General features: G+C 43.5%; 2 pseudogenes; both read left to right on the forward strand.

Annotated features, from left to right (window-relative positions):
- The window catches only part of LOC138295263 (zinc finger protein 850-like), a 37576-nt pseudogene extending 29676 nt beyond the window's left edge, over positions 1–7900 (forward strand).
- LOC138295264 (zinc finger protein 850-like) overlaps positions 1–16176 on the forward strand; it is an 83411-nt pseudogene that overhangs the window by 29816 nt on the left and 37419 nt on the right.

Here is a 16176-nt window from a genome sequence, read left to right on the forward strand (position 1 = left end):
GCAGGTAGGGTGGGGGATATGATAGTTAAGATTTGACTTACCAGAGTCCATTCCTCCACCAACTCCTCCGAGGCCCTCAGGATGGATGATGGTCAGGACCTGCTCCTCCCATGTTGTTAATTGTGGGGGAGGAGGCGGGGGTCCGCCGCCAGTCCGCTGTACCGCGATGTTGTGCCTGGAGACCATGGAACGCACCTTCCCCCTTAGGTCATTCCACCTCTTCCTGATGTCGTCCCGATTTCTTGGGTGCTGTCCCACTGCGTTGACCCTGTTGACTATTCTTCGCCATAGCTCTATCTTCCTAGCTATGGAGGTGTGCTGCACCTCTGCTCCGAATAGATGTGGCTCTACCCGGATGATTTCCTCCAACATAACCCTGAGCTCCTCCTTCGAGAACCTGGGGTGTCTTTGCCGTGCCATGGGGTGGTGTAGGTGATGTGTGGGGTAGTGTATGTGGTGATGAGTGTGGTGATGTGTAGTGGTGTGTGGTATTTTGTGCGTGGAAGTTGTGTGGGTGATGGTGTTGTGTGCCTCTGTGTGGTGGGGTTGTCTATGCTGTGCAGTATCTCTGGCCTTCGTCAAAATATTTGGTTGTAGGGGTTTGTGGGTGATGTGGGTGTGTGTTTGTTTTATATAGTATTGATTGTGTGGGAGTGGTGTTTGTATGTGCATCAGGTGTGTGTATTTGGAATTGTCCAATGTGGCTGTGTTTTGTAGATGTGTGTGTATTTTGAGCGTGGTGGTGTGTACCGCCAATGGAATACCGCAGTTGAAAGACCGCCGCGTGGATTTGTGGGTCGTGATAGCATGGGCGTATTTCTGTTGGCGTGATGGTGGAGGATTTGTTTTCGCCAGTTTATCACTGACCTTTGGTGTGGCGGACTTGTGTGGGTGTCTAAATTTCGGCAGATTCCGAGATGTGGGTCATAATAGATGTGGCGGATTTCTGCGGCCGCGGCGGTGTATTGGCGGTCTTCTGCACGGCGGTAAGTGCCTTTTACCGCCGATGTTGTAAAGAGGGCCTTAGTGTTGCTTGGTGCTGCTTCTTGCCACTGGGTTGCGTAGTCTCTCTCCCTCCCTCTCCATGTTGCGATTCCCTCTCCCGCCCCCCACAGGCAGATGAAGGTGCGGAGTCACGCGCTTGCTGATCACATGACCGGCCGCCCCGCCTCAGCCAATCACTCCTTATAGCTAAACATAGCTTAGATGCGTGACGGGCATACTATCGACTTGTTTAGTCTGTGCCCTTTCCATATTGCATCAGAAGTTATCCGTATCACTTAATGGTCGCATCCTTCATGCAGAACTGGGGTTTCCATTCCGTAGAAGTTGGCCTGGATCTGCCCTTGTACCCTGGCATCTTGTGCACGTACACTGCTGGTTCGGGATTGCTTGTTAGTATCTTGTTGCAAGACTTCATTTCTGTACCCTATGTGTTTGACTTTTTAGGGTTGCGCGCACGAGCGTTCTGTCCCTGTTGTAATGACTCTTTGGGCTTGTAACCACGCCTGTCACTTTCATTGGTTCATGGGCTTGCCTTTTAAAAATCGCTTGCTTTCATTAATATAAGGCATGTTTCTGCACTACTTTCTCTATTTTCCACGCAGCACAATCGCGCTGCATTTTACATCGCGCCATCGCTTTTTATTTAATTTTTTTTCTCCAATTTGTGTGGCAAGAAAAGTCCGGTTAGGAGTTTACAACGCTAATAGCGCTAACTCGAGCAAGTGCGAGACTTATTGCATTGCAAATGCTTGTTACTATTTTTGGTGCTTCAGCCTCCTTTAGTCAGGAGTCGGGAACTCATAAATGTGGAATGTGCCCTGTGCTGTGAAGAGCTGGTAGAAAGCGTCCTGCTATCACACGAACCTCTAAACACAAAGGCAGCGCTAACGTAATTATTAAGTAGAAACCAAAACACTGGCACTGAAGGGAACTACCTCCTTGTGAAAGAGTAAAATGCAGTCACTCAAAGTGAAGTTAGTCAGTGGCTGAAGTAGGCAGGTCCACTGCCCCATGCTGTATTCTGTAGTGGGCGGAAGCAAAATGTAAATGGCTCAACAGCAGACCAATGGATGGAGAGCTGAAAGCCACTTTAAGTATGTTGTACATGTAATTTTTACAAAATAAAAGGGCTTGCCTAACATCAGATGAAAAACGGAAAGTGGTGCATGTGTCATTCTGCAGGTTTGCACATTTGTGGAGAAGCATCTGCATGCCTACTGAAGGATGCAACAGTATCCACATCAATGCACCTTTTGTTTTTCTTTTTTCTGATGTTATTTACTTTCCCAATGTGTGCTTAAAATGGTTGTAAACCTCCTTTTCCTTGTGTAGCTCTGCTCTGAGCCTCAGATCTCTGGAGTTACACTATGTAGAAGATGCTCAGATTACCTGCCCGGGTTCTATCCCAGGCTCTCTGATAGTATAAACGGCTCCCTTGCAGCAGTTGCTTATGTTTCCTGCCATTATTGCTCTCTGTTGCATGGTCCATTCACTGAAAAGGCTCCATCTTGTATTATGTGTTAGGCCGTGTGATAATAGGAAGCATTCCATTGATAAGAAGGGAGACATCTTGTCGCTATGTATTTTATATTGTAGTGTGGTGGGGAGAGGGTCTTACTCACTGAACGTTGAACCTTCTCTGGTATCTTGGTTTCGCCTTGAGGCCACACTCCTCGCTAGAAGGGGATCACGGAAGAATCGTATGCCTTTACTCTGCCTACTGCATCTTTACATTGAAAGTGTAATCTAGAATTTCTTCAGCGTACTTGTCTAAATGGACAATTAAATATCTCATTAAATGCAAATAGATTTTTGTGGTGGATTCTGCATTTAAGCTTATTCAGTGTTTCTTTTTCCTATTGTAACAGGTGAAATAAATACAGTAAGAAATGAAAATGTAAAGACATTAAGCTTTACTTATGTAGGAAGTGATGTACAAACAGAACACCTCAAAATCTCTTCCCTTCAAGGCTAATGCCTCGCCAAAGTCGTCTTCTAGAGCAGAAAACCCAAACTGCCCAATGAGGTCTGTACTTGGCTCTTAGACATCAGACGATTTACACTGAAGACCTGACACACTGACATACTGAAGTAAGTCTGATAAGGTGCTCATCACTAAGGAAGAGCTAACCTGGTATCGGAAAGAACACACAGGAGGGAAACTGTATGAATATCTAGAATGTGGCAACACATTTATTAGGCAGAGAAAGAGCAAGTGCGTCATCAGAAACTTCATACTGGAGAAACACCATATCGATGGACTGAGTGTGGAAAGGTGTTCTTTGTAATGAACGACCTAATGAAGCATCAGAGTGTCCACGTAGAGGAGAAACCACATACATGTACAGAATGTAATAAAGTGTTCGGATGGAAGAATAATCCAATGCGGCATCAACAAATCCACACTGGGGAGAACCCGTATAAATGTACAGAATGTAATAAAGTGTTCAGATGGAAGAATAATCTAATGCGGCATCACAAGATCCACACAGGGGAGAAGCCATATAAATGTACAGAATGTAATAAAGTGTTCGGATTGAAGCAGACGCTAAAGCTTCATCAACAAATCCACGCCGGTGAGAACCCGTACAAATGCACAGAATGCGACAAGGCGTTTACTACCAATCGACAAGTATCGCAACACCAGAAAATCCACACTGGGGAGAAACCCTATGAATGCACTGAGTGTGACAAAGCATTTATAACAAATGGAGGGCCGAAGCAACATCCGGCAATCCACACTGGGGAGAAACCATATCAATGTACAGAATGTGGCAAAGCATTTATCACAAATGGAGAGATAAAGCAACATCAAATAGTCCACACTGGAGAGAGACCATTCAGCTTCACTGAATGTGACAAGGCATTTATTAGAAAGTCACATCTAACACGACATCAGAAAATCCACACTGGGGAGAAACCATATCAATGTACAGAATGTGACAAGGGATTTATAACAAATGGACATCTAAAGCAACATCAGAAAATCCACACTGGGGAGGCACTATATCAATGTACCGAATGTGACAACGCATTTATAATAAATGCAAAGCTGAAGCAACATGAGAAAGTCCACACTGGGAAGAAACCCTATGAATGTTCTGAATGTGACAAGGCATTTAAAACAAATGGAGAGCTAAAGCAGCATCAGAAAATCCACACTGGGGAGAAACCCTATGAATGCTCAGAATGTGACAAAGCATTTATTTTTAATGGAAGGCTAAAGCTACATCAGAAAATCCACACTGGGGAGAAACCATATCAATGTACAGAATGTGGCAAAGCATTTATTACAAATTGGCAGCTAAAGAAACATCAGAAAATCCACACTGGGGAGAAACCATATCAATGTACAGAATGTGACAAGGGATTTATAACAAATGAAGCGCTTAAGCAACATCAGAAAATCCACACTGGGGAGAAACCATATCAATGTACAGAATGTGGCAAAGCATTTATCACAAATTGGGAGCTAAAGAAACATCAGAAAGTCCACACTGGGGAGAAACCATATCAATGTACAGAATGTGACAAAGCATTTATAAGAAATAGAGAGCTAAAGCGACATCAGAAAATCCACACTGGGGAGAAACCCTATGAATGCTCTGAATGTGACAAAGCATTTATTTTTAATGGAAGGCTAAAGCTACATCAGAAAATCCACACTGGGGAGAAACCATATCAATGTACAGAATGCAACAAAGCATTTATAACAAATAGAGAGCTAAAGCAACATCAGAAAATCCACACTGGGGAGAAACCATATCAATGTACAGAATGTGACAAAGCATTTATTTGTAATGGAAGGCTAAAGCTACATCAGAAAATCCACACTGGGGAGAAACCCTATGAATGCTCTGAATGTGACAAAGCATTTATTTTTAATGGAAAGCTAAAGCTACATCAGAAAATCCACACTGGGGAGAAACCATATCAATGTACAGAATGTGACAAAGCATTTATAACAAATAGAGAGCTAAAGCAACATCAGAAAATCCACACTGGGGAGAAACCATATCAATGTACAGAATGTGACAAAGCATTTATTTGTAATGGAAGGCTAAAGCTACATCAGAAAATCCACACTGGGGAGAAACCATATCAATGTACAGAATGTGGCAAAGCATTTATTACAAATTGGCAGCTAAAGAAACATCAGAAAATCCACACTGGGGAGAAACCATATCAATGTACAGAATGTGACAAGGGATTTATAACAAATGAAGAGCTTAAGCAACATCAGAAAATCCACACTGGGGAGAAATCATATCAATGTACAGAATGTGACAAGGGATTCATTATAAATTGGAAGCTAAAACAACATCAGAAAATCCACACTGGGGAGAAACCATATCAATGTACAGAATGTGAGAAAGCATTTTTAACTAATGAAAATCTAAAGCGACATCAGAAAATCCACACTGGGAAGCTACCATATCAATGTACAGAATGTGACAAAGCATTTATTAGAAATTGGAAGCTAAAGCAACACCGGAAAATCCACACTAGGGAGAAACCATACCAATGTACAGAATGTGACAAAGCATTTATTTTTAATGGAAAGCTAAAGCTACATCAGAAAATCCACACTGGGGAGAAACCATATCAATGTACAGAATGTGGCAAAGCATTTATTACAAATTGGGAGCTAAATAAACATCAGAAAATCCACACTCGGGAGAATCCATATCAATGTACAGAATGTGACAAGGGATTCATTACAAATTGAAAGCTAAAGCGACATCAGGAAATCCTCACTGGGGAGAAACCCTGTGAATGCTCTGAATGTGACAAGGCATTTAGAACAAATGGAGAGCTAAAGCAACATCGGAAAATCCACACTGGGGAGAAACCCTATGAATGCACTGAGTGTGACAAAGCATTTATAACAAATGGAGGGCCGAAGCAACATCCGGCAATCCACACTGGGGAGAAACCATATCAATGTACAGAATGTGGCAAAGCATTTATCACAAATGGAGAGATAAAGCGACATCAAATAGTCCACACTGGAGAGAGACCATTCAGCTGCACTGAATGTGACAAGGCATTTATTAGAAAGTCACATCTAACACGACATCAGAAAATCCACACTGGGGAGAAACCATATCAATGTACAGAATGTGACAAGGGATTTATAACAAATGGACATCTAAAGCAACATCAGAAAATCCACACTGGGGAGGCACTATATCAATGTACCGAATGTGACGAAGCATTTATAATAAATGCAAAGCTGAAGCACCATGAGAAAGTCCACACTGGGGAGAAACCCTATGAATGTTCTGAATGTGACAAGGCATTTAAAACAAATGGAGAGCTAAAGCGACATCAGAAAATCCACACTGGGGAGAAACCATATCAATGTACAGAATGTGACAAAGCATTTATTTGTAATGGAAGGCTAAAGCTACATCAGAAAATCCACACTGGGGAGAAACCCTATGAATGCTCTGAATGTGACAAAGCATTTATTTGTAATGGAAAGCTAAAGCTACATCAGAAAATCCACACTGGGGAGAAACCATATCAATGTACAGAATGTGACAAAGCATTTATAACAAATAGAGAGCTAAAGCAACATCAGAAAATCCACACTGGGGAGAAACCATATCAATGTACAGAATGTGACAAAGCATTTATTTGTAATGGAAGGCTAAAGCTACATCAGAAAATCCACACTGGGGAGAAACCATATCATTGTACAGAATGTGGCAAAGCATTTATTACAAATTGGCAGCTAAAGAAACATCAGAAAATCCACACTGGGTAGAAACCATATCAATGTACAGAATGTGACAAGGGATTTATAACAAATGAAGAGCTTAAGCAACATCAGAAAATCCACACTGGGGAGAAATCATATCAATGTACAGAATGTGACAAGGGATTCATTACAAATTGGAAGCTAAAACAACATCAGAAAATCCACACTGGGGAGAAACCATATCAATGTACAGAATGTGACAAAGCATTTATTAGAAATTGGAAGCTAAAGCAACACCGGAAAATCCACACTAGGGAGAAACCATATCAATGTACAGAATGTGACAAAGCATTTATTTTTAATGGAAAGCTAAAGCTACATCAGAAAATCCACACTGGGGAGAAACCATATCAATGTACAGAATGTGGCAAAGCATTTATTACAAATTGGGAGCTAAAGAAACATCAGAAAATCCACACTCCGGAGAATCCATATCAATGTACAGAATGTGACAAGGGATTCATTACAAATTGAAAGCTAAAGCGACATCAGGAAATCCTCACTGGGGAGAAACCCTGTGAATGCTCTGAATGTGACAAGGCATTTAGAACAAATGGAGAGCTAAAGCAACATCGGAAAATCCACACTGGGGAGGGACTAAATCAATGTACAGAATGTGAGAAAGCATTTTTAACTAATGGAAATCTAAAACAACATCAGGAAATCCACAATGGGGAGAAACCATATCAATTTACAGAATGTGACAAAGCATTTATTACAAATGGAGGTTTAAAGCAACATCAGAAAATTCACACTGGGAAGAGACTATGGCCCTCATTATAACCCTGGCGGTCCAAGACCGCTAGGGCTGTTTCGGAGGAAGCACCGCCAACAGGCTGGCGCCGCGGTCGCACCGCCGGGGTCGGCCGTTTCCCGCCACAGTGGCCCGGCGGTTTTAATCCTCCAGGGCAGCGCTGCCCAGGGGATTACGAGTCCTCTACCGCCAGCCTTTTCCTGGTGGTTTGAACCGCCAGGAAAATGCTGGCGGTACGGGGAGTCGCAGGGCCCCCTGACAGGGCCCCATGCAGCTTTTCACTGTCTGCTATGCAGACAGTGAAAAGCGTGATGGGTGCAACTGCTCCCGTCGCACAGCCGCAACACCGCTGGCTCCATTTGGAGCCGGCTCCTGTGTTGTGGCCGAGATCCCCGCTGGGCCGGCGGGCGGAAGCTAGGTTTCCACCCGCCGGCCCAGCGGGGATCCCCTAATGGCCGCGACAGGAGTGCGGCCACATTGGCGCCCGCCCGGTGGTCCGAAGCCGTCCGCTAAGGTCGTAATGAGGGCCTATTTCAATGTACAGAATATGACAAGGGATTTATAACAAATGGAATGCTAAAGCAACATCAGAAAGTCCACACTATACAGAGACCATTTAACTGTTCTGAATGTGATAAGGCATTTAGAATAAATGGGAACCTAAAACAACATCAGAAAGTCCACACAGGGGAGAGACCATATCAATGTATTGAATCTCACAAAACATTTATAACGAATGGAGGGCCAAAGCAACATCAGACAATTCACATGGAGAGAAATCCTAAGTACGCACAGAATGTTATAAAGTCTTCTGCAGGTAGAATAAGCTAATTTAGCATAAAAAAATCCACATGAGGGAGAAACCATTTTAATGTACAGAATGCGACTAGGGATTTTATACAAAACAAAATTTAATATGACATCATAATGTTCTCATGGAAGGGAAACTATATAAATGTTCTGAATGTGACAATGCAATCATAAGAAATAAAGTTAATGCAACATCAAAAGTCCACCCTGAAGACTGCACTGACCGTGGCGAGGCATTTATTAGCAAGGGAGAGTTAAAACAACACCAGAAAGTCCACATTAGGGAAAATCTATATGAATGTACAGAACCAATCAATAAGTATTGATGAAGCATGGCAAGTCACCCGCAAGGGTCTAAATGCACTGGGGGACGAGCTGGTGTATGTAGGGACCAATGAATTGAACAACCAAGTTTTGAGTCCTTTCCTGAACAGATGCCATGATGAGGTGGATCCCAGGTGCAGGGGAAGTTTGTTACAGATCTTTGTGACCAGGTGGGAGAAGAAGAAGCCACTGTGCTTACTGTGTCTGACTCTAGGAGTGTAAGTGAGGAAGAGGGAGGCGGAATGCAGGTGTCTGGTGAAAGAATAAGCATTTGTTGATATAGTCCAGTCCTTCCTTGTGGAGTGCCTTGTAACCGTGGGTAGTATCTTGAACTTGCATCTCTTCTGGAGTGGGAGACAGTGGAGTTTCCTGAGGTGGGGCGTGATGTAGGTCTGCTTCGAGAGGTCGAGGACTAGCCTTGTTGCTGAGTTCTGTTTTGTCTGCAGTTGTCGCTGGAGGTGAGCGATGAATCCTACGTACAGAGTGTTCTAGTAGTCAAACCCGCTGATCACAAGGGCCTGGGTGATTAATTGTCTGGTGCTGGTGGGGAGCCATCTGATGAGCTTGTGGAGCATGTGCAGTATGAGGAAGCAGGCGGTGGAGATTGTGTTGATTTGCTTCTTAATGGAGAGCTTGTTGTCCAGGACAATGCTGATGTTACAGGTGTGGTTGATAGGGGTGAGGGAGGGTCCAATTTCTGCCAGGCACCATGTGTCGCTTCAAGGAGAGACGTAGTTACCAAAGATGAAGACTACCGTCTTGTCTGTGTTCAGTTTGAGGCAGTTGCGCTTCAGCCAATCGGCGACATTGGCCATGCACCTATGGAAGTTGCCTCTGGAGGTGGTAAGGGCTCTGACAAAGAATGAATGAGGTGGGTGATGTCGGCATAGGAGATGATCTTCAGCCCGGGTGATTTGAAGATGTTGGCTGGGGGGGAGGGGTCATGCAAGTGTTGAAGAGGGTGGAGCTGAGGGAGGATCTTTGTGGGATGCCACAGATGATGTTCTTGGGCTTCAAGGAGTAGGGAGGGAATCAGATTTTCTGAATTCTTCTGGTAAGGTAGGAGGTGATCCATTTGAGGGCATCTCCTTTGATTCTGATGTGGTGGGGTCTGTTGATCAGGATCTGGTGGGAGACCGTGTCGAAGGTGTCCGAGAGGTCGAGGAGGATGAGGGCTGCAGTCTCACCAAGGCTCAAGAGGGCTCTGATGTTGTCATCGGCTGCTATCAGGATGGTATCAGTGCTGTGATTGGTTTGAAAGCTGGTCTGGGAGGAGTTCAGGAGGTTGTTGTGCTCCAGGTGTCTAGTCAACTGACTGTTGACCGTCGTCTTGAGGACTTTGGCTGGGAACGGGAGCAGATATCGGTCGGTAGTTCCTCAGTTGTTCTGGGTCTGCCAAAGGGTTTTTCAGGAAGGGTTTCACTTCTTTGTGTTTCCACTGTTCCACGAAGGAGGCCATGGCGATGGATTTGGTCAGGAAGTTTGTGATCTAGCTGATCGTCTTGCGCCTGAGGTTGAAGATAAGGTGGGGGCATTGTTCGGTGGGTGCCGCAGAGTGCATGGAGTTCATGATGGGGTGGTATCTTTCATGGAGAGGAGGTTACAGGTAGTGAGTCTGAGATCAGGGTTAGTGTCAGAGTGTGTGAGGCTGTTGAGGCTGTCATTGGCAGAGAGCTGAGGTTCGAAGCCCCTGTAGATGACTACGATCTTGTTGTGAAAGTAGTCAGTGAGTGTGTCGTACAGATCCTGGGAGGGATTGATGATATTCTCAGTGGCCACCTGGTTGCTGAATTCCATAATGATGGAAAAGAGCTCCTTGCTGCGGTTTGAGCTGGTTCCCTATGTGGCGTAGGGTTTGGCTTTGGTTTCCGTGGCGTTGTGCCCTGTGATGATGAAGTGGACGATGGAGTGGTCGGTCCAGGTGAGTGCTGTGACATGGCGTTAATTGATTCTTTCACTGGAGGTGAAGATGGGGTCAAACGTGTGCCTTGTGATGTGTGTTGGGTCAGTAACGAGTTTGTGGAGGCCAATGTTGCTCATGCCTTCTATAAGGTTGTCAGTGCTGTCGTCTTTAAGGTTGTCCATGTGGAAGTTGAGATCTGCTAAGAATATGTAGTGTTCAGAGGCTGTGGCGAGTGGGCGATGAAGTCCAAGGTGGCATGGCAGAACCTGGGGTGAGTTCCTGTAGATTGGCAAAGTGTACTTACTGAAGTAACCATATGAATGTACAGAAAGTGACAAGGCATTTATAAGAAGGGCACAACCAATGTACTATCGGAAACTCCACCCTGGGGAAGAACCATATAAATGTACTGAATGTGACAATTCATTTATCTGCAGGGCCCTGCTGATACAACAGTAAGTCAAGATAGAGGAGAAAGTCATGATGATGGAGAATGCATATCACTACACTCAATGTGGCAAGGCATCCTTTGCCAAGTTAATACAAACATGGAAAGTCATTACTAGTGGGATATGTGTCCCCCACACAGGAGCGACCCCATAGGAATATACTGATGTGACAAAGCAATCATTACAAAGGGACTATTAATGCAACATCTAAAAGTCCACGATGGGAAGTAACTGATGCAATCAATGTGAGCAGGTGCTGATCAGATAGTCCATATTGGCAGATACAACCTTTTCTTGCAAAGCATTTTTCCACAGGGGGAACCTAATGTGTCTACGTGCATTCCAGGGAGAAACTGTATCTGTCTTCAGTGTGACAAGTCATTCTTTACAAAGAAATAGCTTACTATTGATCTGAAATTATACACCAAGGAGAAGCCATTTCAATATTATAAATGTGAAAGAGCATTTCCTACCAGAAACTCTGAGGCATGAAAAGACTACCAGGGTTTAAGAAGTACTGATTGGAAAGTCTTTCATTTGAAACAGTCATTAGTTGCTACGTCAAAAAAACCACACCTGCACACGGATATAGGGGGAATGAAATATCTGAACAACATGTGAAACAAAGGAACAGAAAGGTCCCTTTCCCACAGAGGTGACAATGTGCAAACTCCAGAGAGCATGACACTTCGACAGAATGTAGATGTTACACAAAGCAACAGCCTGATTTCTTTCCCTGTTCCCAGTCTACTGTGGTACAAGGACTATTTTGGCTTCCTAATGATCTGGCTCTACCTATTTACTAATTTATGTGGGATTTGTTCTGCAAGGCCCTCTAGGGCTCATATCCACAGTTTTGGGTACATTGAGTGTTATCTAGTATCTTATGTTCTTGCTGTTTATCGTTGACATTTTATTTCTTTTATTAACAACACTTTCTGGGGGAGGACAAGTGGAGTTTTGGGGTTGGTTGGAAGTCAGATGTCACTGGCCTTAGAGGATTGTAGCCCCCGAAATATGTGTGCATCAGGTTTATGGTTTCATGTGGGACAGGAGCTGCCACCATTTTTACAGACTTTGCAGGACAGTTTGCTGGACAACCTGTGAATACGAGTTCTCTACTTAGAGCAGTGATTACAATCTCCCATATCACATGCAGGCAACAATTGTACTCTTTTTGCTTCTGTACAGTATATTTTCTTAACATGCTGATCTGTAATATAATGAATATCTGCTGAAAGTACTGACTGCAATCTTAGTTGTTTGAACACTGTAACCTTTTTTATACCATACAATGTAAATAGTTTCTTACGTTTTTAACGCTCTCTAATGTCCATTCAGGCTATGCCCGCACAGTAGAAACCAAACAAATAAATAAATCTGTTTTCCTGAATAGGGAAAGACAAAGCAAAGGTTTTATCACTCCACGAGCCTTGCTCCAAAAATGATAAACTCTGTGGCCACCATTGGGGAAAAATTGGAGGGGGTTAATGAGATGATTCAAACAGCAAATTTATGTAAAGACGCCATGGAGATGGACTAGAAATATCATCAATGTGTACCCGCCCCTTAGCCACATAAAATATGAGTACCTGGTTGTGTACCCCTTTAGTTTCTTCTAATGTGAGTAAATGGTCTAGTACCCCCTTTGGTGTCTTGCAGTGATATGAATGTGGCAGAAATTAATTCAATTGCGATCTTTTCTATAATGATTTCTTCATTTTTATTTAGAGGGTTTCATAAAGTGCGAACATGACCCAAACGAAACAGAGCACTGTACGTAGGAAAAAATTGTGTTGGTTACATACATAAGCGCAATACCACGTCTAAACCATAAACACACTGGGTCCGATTCACAAAGGTAAATTTGCACTTTTGGTTCAAGTTTAGACCAAAAGTCTAAGTTTACGACTTTTCGTTATTCACAAAGGTAAGTTACTAGTAGTATCTTACGTCTGCACTCAGGACAGAATCTCCACCAGGGGTGTGGAATTTATTAAAATATCTACTTGTCCAGGGGACAGGTTGCTTCTCAAATCTACTTGTCCTGTAAAAAGATCTACTTGTCCCTTTGGTGCCATGTAGTGTGGCGACAAATTATGGCAGCAATCTCATTATGTAAGAGCTCTGATAATAGCCTCTCTGATTATGCCAGGGCTACTACCATAGTAGGGTATGAATACTTGCAGTTTCCTTATTTTGCCACCTTTCTGCAGATCTGCATACTGGGGCTGGAGGAAGCAGTAAGCAATAGTTCCAGGGCTGGAGTGCCTTTGAGTCTGCAAACCTACTAACCTGCATGTCTTAAAGATTTTCCCCAGCTTCTCTCTAATATTTTCCCATAATAAGAAAGGTTGGACATTTACTCCTGACAATGGCAGAATTAGAACTTCTTCCAGGGTTGCGAAGAAAGTGGCCGGAGGGAAAATGAACTTGCAAATGCTCAATAGATTTTCACATGAGCAAATCTACACATGCGTATTAACCCATGCTAAAATACAGTTCACAAATATTTTATACGGGTACGACATATACCATGGGTGCACTTTTGTGACTTTCTTTAAGAATTTGGGGCCACATGTAGGTAGGTTCAGATTTGCGACCCGCAAATTGCGAGTCGCAAATCCGAATGTAGGATGGTGTCCCTGACACCATCTGTGATTCGCAAGGGATTCGCAAATGCTCACCCAGTGAATAATCATGAGGTGGGTCGCAATTTGCGACCCCCTTGCGAATAGCAGCCTGCTGGAGACAGCAGACCACCATGTCTGTGACTGCTTCCTTAAAGGAAAACGAGATGCATTACAAAAACGAAAAATGAAACGTTTTCGTTTCATTTTTTCAGAGAAGGCAGTGGTCCGGAGGACCACTGCTTGCTCTGAAAAAATGTTTACAGTGACATTCACAGTGGAGAAGGGGTCCCATGAGGACCCCTTCCCTTTTGCGAAAGTGTTAGCACCCATTTGAAATGGGTGCAAACTGCGATTGGTTTGCGCCTGCGGTCACAAAACAATCCTACATTGCACTGCGAGTCGCAATTAGGAAGGGAACAACCCTTCCTAATTGCGAGTGGCAAACCCGTTTTGCGATTCGGTAACCAGGTTACTGAATCGCAAAACTGGGTTTGTGCATCGCAATGTGCTTTTTGCACGTCGCAAACAGCAAAAGTCGCTGTTTGCGACATGCAAAAAGCTACCTACATGTGGGTCTTGGTCCCTAATTAGGTCTGGTGTTAACAAAGACATTTTGTTTTTATTAAACTTCTATTTCTCTCTCTTTCGGCTGGCTTTACTGTGAGTGATCGCATTCTGCTCTTCCACAAGGAGCATATTGGCACACGAAGTAGTTTTGTTCAGTGTCAGGAACTACAGTGGCAATCAGTGACATAACGAAACTGGAGGGTGCCCCTTTGCAAAGAACATGGAGGAGCCCCCTCTCCAGACTCACTCAGGGCAGGTGCTGTGCTGAAGGGGCCCCCTGGAGGGCGGCTGGGGGGCCTTTGTTATGCCACTGGTGGCAATGTGTGCTTTTAGAGTTCAAAAACTTTGGGGGGGGGGGGTTTGCCAGTGTTTGTTACAATGTTGAGGGCCTGGTAGCTCCCACAACAATAAAGTGTTAAAAAAGCCATGTCAAAACAAGACACGCATTGATGAAACTAAAAGACTTGTAAAAATATGTCAGACCAGTTGGCTTTGTCAGTGTTTGCTTATTTTCATGCTTCCCATATTCGTGTTGAAAATGGTTACACTGATTTTCCATTAGAAATATTTTTGGGAAATACTAGCATGCATCAACACATTTTACTAAATGACACTTCATTTGCATCTAATCAGAGAGCATTCTGGGAGCATTATACTTAGCATCATAGCCTAAACTTTTCAAACATGTGTATACACGTTTTTTTTTTTTTGTACTGGAACCAACGTCAGTAGTGAAGTGTGACCTTAAAACATTTATTTACAGCACTCACCCTAATAATGAAGGCTTTCAAATAATGAACCATAAATACAAGTTCGAACAGCATTATTTTTTGGAAACATATTACCTCAACTGCAGAGCATTCCACTCTCTGTAAACAGGTAGCCAAAGGGTTTGTGCTGCAGAGGGTTGGGCCTACTTGTCCCAAGGACAAAATAAACATAAAAACTTGTTTCCCTTGACTCCAAACAAGATGTCGGGCGATAGAGATGCCATTCCCTGGCCGGATTGTACTCTCCTCACCTGGAGTAGAATCTCTGCACTCAGGGTGGATTTCAGCCCCAAGTGGGGAGATACAGTCCTGAGTGTGGATGTAAAGATACTACTCGTAACTTACCTTTGTGAATACCTAAAAGTTGTAAACTTAGACTTTTGGTCTAAACTTGGACCAAAAGTGCAAGTTTACCTTTGTGAATCAGGCCCATTGCGAGAGAGACATTGTATCAATGTTATCAACTCTATGCCCACGTACTTAGATTGAAGTAGTCCACGATGTCACTGCTGGGTGTGGTGATGGGATAACACATCCAGTGATTTCTCCTGTTTCCAAAGCTGACTCATGGTCACTGTGCAGCTTGACAAAGCCCTTTTCCTGTTTCCTGTTCCAGATCCAACTATAGTAAACTGTCAAGACAAACAGCACTGTACCACACTCCTGTCCGACCTGGTGTCCAACTGGGCTCCTACCTAGTAACAATGATAAAAAACATAATATTACGGAACTGAATGGACCCATCTGGTGACCGTAGAGCCACACTGGGAAGACTACAAAGATGAATCCTCAGGCCATGAATGGACAGAAGAGGCAATTGATAATTCATTGTTTAACATTCCTGAAGACATTGATACTTGGATAGAGACTATTAAAAACTGGAAGCTTCTCTTCACTTGTTTATGAAAGACGAACTGTTGTTAATTCTGCAGTGAACAAGGTGTACTCTTGTGCTTTAAAGACTGTAAAAAAAGGAGGCACTCAATGTGTTAGAAACGGTCCCCCCACCCCCCACCATTCACTAGCTACTAATCCTTAAATAACCGTCCACAGTCTCAAGACAAGTTACATCTCTCATCGATATGGAAGAAGGACAGACGTCTAACACTACTGTTATATCTAACACTGCGGAGCATCACATGAGTCTGGGCAACAATGTGATTGATGCCAGTTTATCCACCCTGAGGTTAGACT

This window comes from Pleurodeles waltl, chromosome 5, assembly GCF_031143425.1.
Source record: "Pleurodeles waltl isolate 20211129_DDA chromosome 5, aPleWal1.hap1.20221129, whole genome shotgun sequence".
NCBI lineage: Eukaryota > Metazoa > Chordata > Amphibia > Caudata > Salamandridae > Pleurodeles > Pleurodeles waltl.